Source organism: Solea solea, chromosome 19 (genome assembly GCF_958295425.1).
Source record: "Solea solea chromosome 19, fSolSol10.1, whole genome shotgun sequence".
Classification (NCBI taxonomy): Eukaryota; Metazoa; Chordata; class Actinopteri; order Pleuronectiformes; family Soleidae; genus Solea; species Solea solea.
This window is the reverse complement of record NC_081152.1, coordinates 16497680-16507666: the sequence shown is the minus strand read 5'-3', so window position 1 is coordinate 16507666 and position 9987 is coordinate 16497680. Positions and strand designations below refer to the sequence as shown.

At 40.9% G+C, this 9987-nt stretch overlaps 1 protein-coding gene across 1 annotated transcript in view; it reads left to right on the top strand.

Annotated features, from left to right (window-relative positions):
• The first annotated feature begins 3350 nt into the window (after positions 1–3350).
• Positions 3351–9987, top strand: part of LOC131446307 (ras-GEF domain-containing family member 1B-B-like) — a 15766-nt gene continuing 9129 nt past the window's right edge. The window contains exon 1 of the mRNA XM_058617455.1: positions 3351–3591. The gene's annotated coding sequence lies outside the window, so the exon portion shown is untranslated. The remainder of the gene's footprint in view (positions 3592–9987) is intronic.

Genomic DNA, 9987 nt, shown 5'->3' with positions numbered 1-9987 from the left:
CCGACCTTAACAACATGACCTTTACACTGTGCCTCCACATCAGCTCTGTCCATTTACACGCTGATTTCATCTTTTCTTCTCTTCACTACTTTTCTGACGCAGAAATAACCCAAACCTGATTAAAGAACCTTCTCATCTGCTTCTACCAATTCATGGCTAAGATTAAACCATGTTCCCAACTTGGGCCTCTGCTATTATTTCTGAGAACATGAGGTAATTAAAGTCGCAATACAGTACATGACTAGTTCTCTCTGTTGTGTTGAGGAGAGTTTCATTTGAGTATCTCAAGAGACACAAAACATTATAGCAGAAGGCAGGCAACACTAACCAACATCTAATGATGGGAATCAAGTTGATAACATCACTTAAAAGCCAACATATTGCTTTGGTACAGAATGGTACATATTTTTGCGTTTCTATTAGGAATAGTACCAAAATAACCAGACGCAACCATTGGCATTCTTCCCTTGGGGTAGCAGCGTAAAGTGGTGCGGTACGGTCAACTGATTGAGCGACAGAAAAACGTCACGTTTGTCGGTGTAAATATCCCATGGAAGTCCATTCTCATACAAAGCCTGAAGTCTTGTTGAGACAAATAGCAACAAACTGGGCAGGAAAAAACGAGCTGCTGGATGTCCTCCTTTGTTGTCTGCTGTGTCGCGCTCAATGACGTCATTTGTTGTCATTGTACTGGTACGACGTCACACTAAGCAGCCATCGGGCACAGCCAACACAACACCTACCGAGTAAAGGTACTGTTCTCAGTCAAACTGCAAACCTGACCCAGGACTATACCATTCCAAACTGAAACGAAACAAGGAACATACCAGATACATCCATAAAACTGAGGATTTGGGTCACAGTGTTGGTTAATGCTGACCACCAGGGGGTTAATCTTTCAGAGGGTAATCTTTCCGATTTAAATCCATGATTTCATCCGCAACTCTGCCAGGAACTCATCCTCATCAACACTCAAGATCCAAACGCCAAATCCAAATGCGGAATGTCACATTGGGATGGTCAAGCACCACCGGAAGAGGAGGCTTATGCGTAATGCATGTGCATGGCCCACTTTTATTCCTGTGAATCAGTTGTGACCCACACTCACCCGGAAGCTGTGCGCTCGGCTGCCCAGTGTAGGAGTAGCGTTATTGAAATGAGAAAACCCTGCAGCCTGAAAGATTCAGAGATCAGCTATTCTTGCCTTAATGCTGATGTGTCAGAATGTAAGAGGCGGCAGTGAGCAGAAAAAAAAGCGCCGCCCACAACCTTAGGGCCCTGGTTGAACAATAAATGTAACACTGTGTTTATGTAATTTTGATGTTTATGCAATGAAAAGGACTGGACTGGGCTGAGGTGGATGACGGCGGTGCAGTAGGGGTGGATTCTTGATTTAATTACCATATTTCCGGGGAAATTAGACCGTTGGGGGCGGCCTAGTATATATATAATTCTAAACATTTAGAAAAGGAGATTACCAAAGGAGAGGGTGTATATTTATCCACTAACAAATAAAAAAAAAAAGCTCTCTAGCGAGCCTGTTTTACCCTGCTGGTGCCTGAAAAGAGAAACATCATTAAACAAATGACTACAACAGGAATGACTGTACACTTAAATCATCCTGGTACAAAAAAGCTTTTTGATGATTCACATGTTTTCACTCCAATTTAAGGATAAGTTTGTGTTATGGGTCAGTTGGGTTTTTATATCTCATTAAAACCTTCTAGGATTGTCAAGTCCTTTTTAAAATCCCGATCGGATATCAAGAAAATCCTTCTTACGCAGAGTGATTCCTGGAAAAGGTTTAAAAAGTTGACTCACCAACATGTAATTAATACAGTTCCCGGAAATAAAAGGGAAACTGAAAATTACCACTTTGGATACTTTGCGAGTAAATCCATGTTTATACATCTACACATGTATACATGTAGCTTTAGTCTGAATGGCTGTGATAACACAAATTGGGCAATTTGTGTTTTTACTTTTTAAATACAAATATTAAAACGTGATGTTTATACAACAGACGGATGAGCCACCACTAATAACAGATGAACCTCTGATTTGACACACCTTTGGAAAAACAAACAAAATTGCTGAGTCAGTCAAAATATATCTAATAAATGCATTTGTCATGGTTCTCTTACCTATGATGTCTGTGATGTTCTCACCAACGTCCCTTCAATGAAAACAAGCAAGCGATTTGAACAAAATGGTTGAATATTTGTTTCCCAGAAGAAGAAAACAATCAGACAGGTTAATGGGAAAGTGGAGAAGGTAGGAGATGGGAAATGTAGGTACTTTTCGATAGTAAATGGAACAGGTTTTTCAGGTGACTAGGAAGAAATTAAGCCCTTTCATTGACTCTAAGTTACCAAATAAGGATGGATAACTTCAATAAATGTTTAAAAAATGATCAGAGATTCCAGTGTGCAAACTATTACTACTATTTTTTTTATAAAAACGTATTTTTGAGACAAACAGCCAAAACCCGAGCAGAAAAAACCAAGCTGCTTCGTTGTTGTGTCACGTTCAACGCTGTTGTTCGTTGTCGAAGCACCGGTACGTCACGCTACATACCAAGCTGACACAGCCCGTACCTACTGTACCTTGATGGAAACATAGCAATATATAGGAATAAAATGACAATTCATACAAAAGGGTGTCTATGCACAAAAAATGTGCCCAAAACCCAAATGTTTAAATGCACTTATTGTAAGTCGCTTTGGATAAAAGCGTCTGCTAAATGACATGTAATGTAATGTAAAATAGTTAATCTATGTATCCTCATCTATCTATCTATGCTAATAGCTTACTAGCATGTTAACTAACCAGGTATCTAGCTATGATGCAAAATATATAGCTATCTATCTATCTATCTATCTATCTTTCTATCTATCTATCTATCTATCTTTCTATCTATCTATCTATCTATCTCTTCTTAAACTTTCTAAACACAGTCTACAACAGCAGCAGCAGCAGCTTGGAGGCTAATTTTACAAACTTAAATGTTTAAGTGACTGGGAACAGCAAGTTGCAGGCGCGCACACAATCACATTCCGGGTGGAAACCTTACACTCCTCCAACAAAAACATTCACTCCGCTTCTCGCTGCGGTTCAAAAGAATGAGCTCGTCTCGATGGACGAGAGAGAGAAAGAGGGAGAGAGAGAGCGGCAGCCAATCAGAGCCGCGGGTGGTTTTTTGATTTTCCGTCCTCTGCGCTGTGATTGGCTGGAGTCATCCCAGGAGGCAGCCGCCCCCCGCGTGCTGATTGGCTGGTTTTCCCGGCTCTGTGAAGCCTCATTTGAATAATACGCCTCGCTTTGTGGCTCCATCATCGTCGTCGCCGAGCTGCTGCTGCTTCAAATTGACTGAAGTATGAGAAGCGGCGACACACAATGGAGCTGAGCGAGGGACGAACACAGTGAGCGCAGACTTTATCTGTGTGTTGTCTCACATTCGCACACGTCTTTAGTGTGCTGCTGTGGAGACGCAGCCAAACTACTACTACGAGTTTTTGTTTTTGTTTTCTTTCCCTTTCTTTTTTCGACACTTTCTGCTACTTTTGGACTCCGAGTTGCATCAAGTACGAGGTAAGTTGTTTACTGTGCGTGTGCACAATTTCATGAAGAGGAATATTACATTGTTATGGGTCACGGTCAGAAAGTTAGTTAGGTTTTACTGTGCAGAAATCTTATTACATAACCCCTGTCTGTGTTATGAGGTCATAATAATACACTTTACATCACTAATTCAACGTTTACATTCTCAAATTAAGTTGATTTCCTCTTCATTTAGGCATATTAGTAAGTATATAATTTAATACTTGTAATTCATCACATATTTATTTATATTTTATTACTACTTTTTGTATAGTTGGAGAGCATGTCCTTGTATTCATGTATTCTTTTATATTTTATGTATACTGTAAAAGTAAAGTGGTACAATTATCTATTATTAACACCTAATTTACTTATATTTTATTGAAAGTAAAGTTATTAAACTAAACTTGCTGTTATAACACTGAAATCTATGTCTATATCACAACTTACTTTCTTTAAAAGTTGTATTTTTAACTTAGAAAATCATGTTCATGTTAGTTATAATGGGCAGTTTTGTGGTATTTGACAAACCAATGTAAAAACAAATGTCATTCTCTTCCTCATTGCAGCATTTGTTGTTGTTGTTGTTGTTGTTATTGTTTACCACCCATGTGGGTTATAATTAGTCTGGCTGCCATCCACAAACAAACATTACTCACCAGTCCAGCACCTGTGATGGGACTGTGGTTGCACAGCATGCCTCCTTCACAGTCAAGCTTTTGCTTTTACTGTGTTTCTGACTCAGTTTGGAGCTCGTAATATGGGCCAGGCGTGTGTGTGTGAGAGAAAGAGAGAATAACAGATTGTCTGTGTGTCTGTAGGGAGAAAGAAGAAAGAACGAGACACACCGTGTGTGTACTTGTGCCCAAATTCACTTAAAATAAACTATGAATCGCCTCTTTGTCCACACATACAGTCACAAAAATAAACCTGTGCTACCATAACCTGCTGAAATAAATGCCTCAATTTGCAAGTCAGGCTGCTTAAATTAAAGTTGAATAGAATTGTTAAACTGATTCAATGATTAACACAAATGCAGTCTGGCTTGCACAAGTAACATTTGCGACATCAGCTGGTCTAAAAAAATCTAATCCAGTTGTTTTAATCACGTAAAGCTACTTTAATCTTTGGATGAAATGTGTCCATTGTGCTGCGTGAAGGAAGTTAATGAGATTTGTTGGTTTATAGGCGTTTAGAAAAGTAAATGTGTGCGTGTGAGTGTGAGAAAAGCCACAGACATGGGCTTAGGTTTATTATATCTAAGCAGCAGAGGAGATAATTTGTCTTTATCCCGACTCTAGGTTAATACTGTACTAGCCTGCCAGATCATACAGGGGACAGGTGTGTGTTTGGGTGTGTGCTGTAGTTGTATCTGTTGCCTCTTTGGGACCTCTTCTGCCATACACTGACCTTTATTTCTCATGGAGGTCAAAACCTGGTCCAAAGAACCTAATTTCTGAGGATCTGCTAAAGTTAGGGCTAAGTTTTCAATTATTGTTGGATTAGGGTTAGGCAAATGAATGGAAGTAAATATGTCAGTCCTAAGAAGAATAGCTGGGCAAACCTGTGTGTGTGTGTGTTTGCCTTTGCACTTGTAACCCTGTGTGTGTTTGTGCAGCCTACACACAAGGAAATGCATTCTTAAATGTGTCTGTGTGTGTGTATTAGGGGGGGAGGGAATGGTGAAAACTGGACCAGCAGTGGGTGAATTGTATACCACCACATATCTCTTCAGTCAATCTGAGTCAGGTGTCTGTCTGTATCCGGCTTTGTTTGCCTGTTTATCAGATGTAAGTGCAGGTGCAGGGTTGGTCAGTGGGTCTGGTGTTTTGTTGATGGCAGCTCTTATCTGAGCTGTAGGCTTTACTAGAGCACAAGCAGAGCAGTTCCCCTGAGGCTCTGCGTTGTCGTGTCTGATGTTTCTTTACCGTTTGTTTATGGTCATTTTGGTCAGAGAGGTAATGATGACGCTTGCAGTCTGTCTGGTGATGCGGAGAAGACTGAAATGTAATTTGAGCAACAGACAGGAAACGAATCTCACAACACAATGGTTTAAGGGTGTAACGCGTTGGGAAAAGCTTCCTGTGCTTGGACGGTCAAGTTGGAGCAAAATAACACCTGGACTGATGTTCATTTTTTGCCCACTTAGTCATACATTTCTAACTATTATGAACAGAATAGAAGAAGACAAAGTCCATTGTCAGGTTTGTTGCTGGTTTCTGCATCTAGGAAACCCCCAAAATTAAACGCATACAACCTTTACACCAAAGAAAAGCTAAAACAAAAGCAAACCCTGGCTGAAACCACACTGTATATACACATTCATGTTCAAAATGTACAGCCTGGAAGTGCATCAGACTATTTACCGACAAGTATTTACAGTTAAATACACGGGCAACTGATTTTGTCTGTAATCTTTTAGACCCACTCTCTTAGTGGCTAAAGATCTATTTTCATTTAAAATGGTTGCATTTCCACTCGGTACTTGTTTTCTCCATCAGTATGTTGTTAAGAGATATTGGTGCCACCATTTTCCAGGACAATAACATCAATATAATTAATCAGGCCGCTTGTTTAAAGGGACAACTTCTGCATGTATCAAATCTGCAGCTTTGATAAAAAACAAGTGATATGAGCGCAGCCTGGACTTTAGCCTCATATATTCTCAGGAACAAGACAGAGTATGACAGGTTTTTAGCACGCCTACTTCCCACAATCCTTACCTGCTCGTAACTTATTAGTATCAAAGTTCAGAAGGTACAGAGCTAGTACTACAATATATTGCCCTTTTTACGACTCTGAAATTGCTTTACAGGTGCTGGGTGTTCCCTCTTTTGACTTTGCTGACAAAGTTTCTCTCAGGCCACATGTCCAAATTGTGGTTAATTACACTTTAAACTGAACTTTATCACAGTTTATGGCATGTATGAAGTGCCTCATTGGAATTGATTGTGTCTTTGGTGTAGAACTGAACAATTGACTTCAAATGCAATAAGCAAATGACAAAGGCTGCAATTTGTTGCACATCTTATGCCGGTTTTATACTTTAATGTCAATACTGGGGCTGTTCGTCCAAAACAACATCAAATCCAAACTTAAAAGTCAAACTAAACTGAATTAAAAGACCAGTATTGCACCATGTGTATCTTACAGTGGCGAGATAAACTGTCCAGTCCAGGTTATTGCTGTGTTGGGTGGTTTGATTTTCCAAAAAGCAAGTGAACAAACACAAGAACAAAGGAATCCATGTCTGCTTCTCTCGCTCTTGACTTATACATGTTATTGCAAATCAATCGTATTCTCAATATCGGGCAGAAACGTTGCCATTAGATATTTATTCGCCAAATCATTCAGCTCTGTGTTCAAATACATTCAAACACGACACTGACACAATGTCAAAATACTTCCTAGTACGTCGTAGCTATTTGAGATTAACTTAACCACGTACGTGACTTTTTTTGAAAGACTAAAACATGGACCTGCTGAAAGTCCTTTTAAAAATAACACAAAGAAGAGGAGGTCTCTGCTTTGAAAATCTTCTCATGTGTCTGTTAGCTCCGCTTGTATTGAACCATCGGGGGTTTCAGCTCTGAGCTATTGTTTGGTCAGCGGGTACGTGGATGCTTGCTGGGGTTAATTGGGTTTGAATAAGGACAATGTGCACAGCTGCGTTCTGCACAGACGCCATCGCGTTGCCCCAAGCATGGAAGCCACCGTCCTTGAGCCACGTGCAGTAATTTTCCTTGAGTAAATACGGGAGTTTCGATATGCTCCTTCACCACTCCGCCGTCACAAAGACAGATTCCAGTGCGTTTATTACTCTTTTTCAAGTAAAAGGGCAGACACGCCGCTGTCGCACACACAGATTCCATGACGTTTACTGTGCTTTTAAGTAAAAGGGCAGATACATGGCACGGTGCACGGTGTCTGTCATAGGTACAAGAAAGTCTGCTCTACTGGTTTGACTGATGTGAAAATGATCCCGGCCTCGGGTTCACACAGAGGCAGCGCGTCATACGGCCTGACGGTGGAAAACAGAGTGTGTGAAAGCTGCTGTGTGTGTCGGATCTGCTGCTGTGATCTGCTCTGATCTCTTCCTGGGGGTCTTTGTGCGGTCGTTAATGCCATGACAGGATAGATAATACCTCTATTGTTGAAGACCCCCCCCCCCCCCCCCCCTTGTTGTCTCCACCCCCTCCTGCTGTAATCGGCCTCAGAATGGCTCGGTGTACCTTTAAAAACCACATTATGTGATTTAGGAGAAACAGTCTAAGGTTGAAGCCCGAGGATGAAAAGATTTGGGTTGTTTTCTAGAATGAAGTTAGTCTTGCCATTGGTGCTTTTGTAAACCTGCAGGGAGATGGAAAAGTGAAGCTAATCAAGCCGCAAAACAAATGGATGAACACCACCACTGCCCCCCTAGTAATTTATTCTTGTCAGATTAAAAACAAAGCCTCCGAAAACTATTACAAAATGTCATTGGGCACAGACAAAAGCAGCATTCATAGGACATTTGATAACTGTCCCGTATAAGCCGCAATATTGTCATCTTTTTTCTTTTTTTTTTAAGGTGGTTTGGGTAAATTTCACTGGGTTTAAATCCCATGATATTTGTCTGCAGCTCTATCAAAGCCTGGATTAGTTTTAACCTTGCAATGAACTCGGTTGTGACACTAAGGACAACACACACACACACACACACACACACACACACACACACACACAACAGTCTGTGCCTTCGGTCAACACATCAGACATGGTCTGAAACTGATGTCGGTCAAAGGGAACTGCAATAGTGAAAAACTTCCACTTCCAGAAGCTTCCAATACATGAGAAAAGCCTGCACATGTGAAACTTCATCCTTGTGGTTTCATTGGTACGACTTTGTAACATTTCTGCCTTTTTCTTTTTCTGCTGTAATTTTTTCTTTCACCGCCACATCAAACCTCCTCACGAGGCTTCAATCTTCAAAGTTTACAAACAAGAGAATGTAAACAATGCTTTCAATATGAAATTATGCTCCCAAACGCCGTTATTAAGTCGCCCGCAGAGAGTCCAACCTATCATTTAGAAAGAGTAAAATTTCAGTGCTGCAGCTCGGAAACCGCAGCTAACCAGAGGGTCAACTTTTCAGGAAGTCAGTCTGGGAAAAGAACCACGGCCGGTTTTATATTTCTACATGTGTTTTCCTCTTGTGTAAGGTCACCTTTCAATGTAAACACCAGAAAAAAAAGGAGGGCATTCAAAGTGGGGTGAATATTATATAATAGATGTGTTTTTTTTAATCTCATGTTGGCCACCGGAGCTGTGTTCTTGATACAGCTAAATTAATCCACAACTATTTTGATAATCGATTAATTGGTTTGAAGCTTTTTTCCTGATTAAAACAAGATTTCCGATTGTTTCTGACATTTTTGGACCAATCGATGAATCTATTATGAAAATAATCGTTAGTCGCGGCTCTAGTTCTTGAGTGCATATCGTAACGTTAGGGAGGTGAAGCCTCTGTAGGTTGTTTAACTAAGTTAGGAGGAGAAGAAGAGCAGGCTGAGATCACAGAGTTCACAAGACGGGCGGGCACTGGACCGGCTTACACTGGCACGATGCCAGGCTCTGTGGTGTACAAGAGAGTGTGTGTGTGTGTGTGTGTGTGCATCACTCAGACTATCATTTGTTTATGCGTGACGTGTGTGTGTGTGTTCTTGGATTAAAGCTTCACGGGGCTGGGCGCCATTGGTGGACAAGGGTGTGTGTGTGTGTGTGTGTTTGTTAGATGTTGGCTCAGGCAGACACTCCTCTGTTGGCGCTGTGATGGACTAACAAAAGGTCTGCTGGATTCCTGCAGGGTTTTGTTTTCTGGCACAGTGTGTGTGCATATGTCAAGTGTGTGTGTGTACTCCTTAAAAATGTCCGTGTAGATTCTCATTTGTCCAGGTCGTCGTTATCTCAACCACTTTGAGTCGGTACCAGTTGCTACCGACTCAATGTGTTTTGGATGCTTCGTGAAGACCTTTTTCTGGCATAAACACTTTGAATTGTGGTTTAGTTTAGGCATTAACTGCTTATGTTTAAGGTCATTGACAATGCTTTGTTCATGGTGGACACAGTTTGGCTTGTCCTCACAACTTTGAAGGGCTTTTCCAGGGTTAGGACTTGGTTTTAGGGTTCAGATTAGAATTAGATATGGGTCAGGGTTAGGTTTGGTCATTTAGTTGTGATGGTTAAAGGTTAAAGGGTTAAAGCTACGGAAATGCATTAAGTCAATGAGTGTCACCCACTAAGAATACTGTGTGCGTGTGTGTGTGCGGCCAGCTAGATTTACCATGACATGTGGTTTCATAACAGGCAACAGTAGGAGGATAGAGATGGCTCCAGATTTGAAGCATG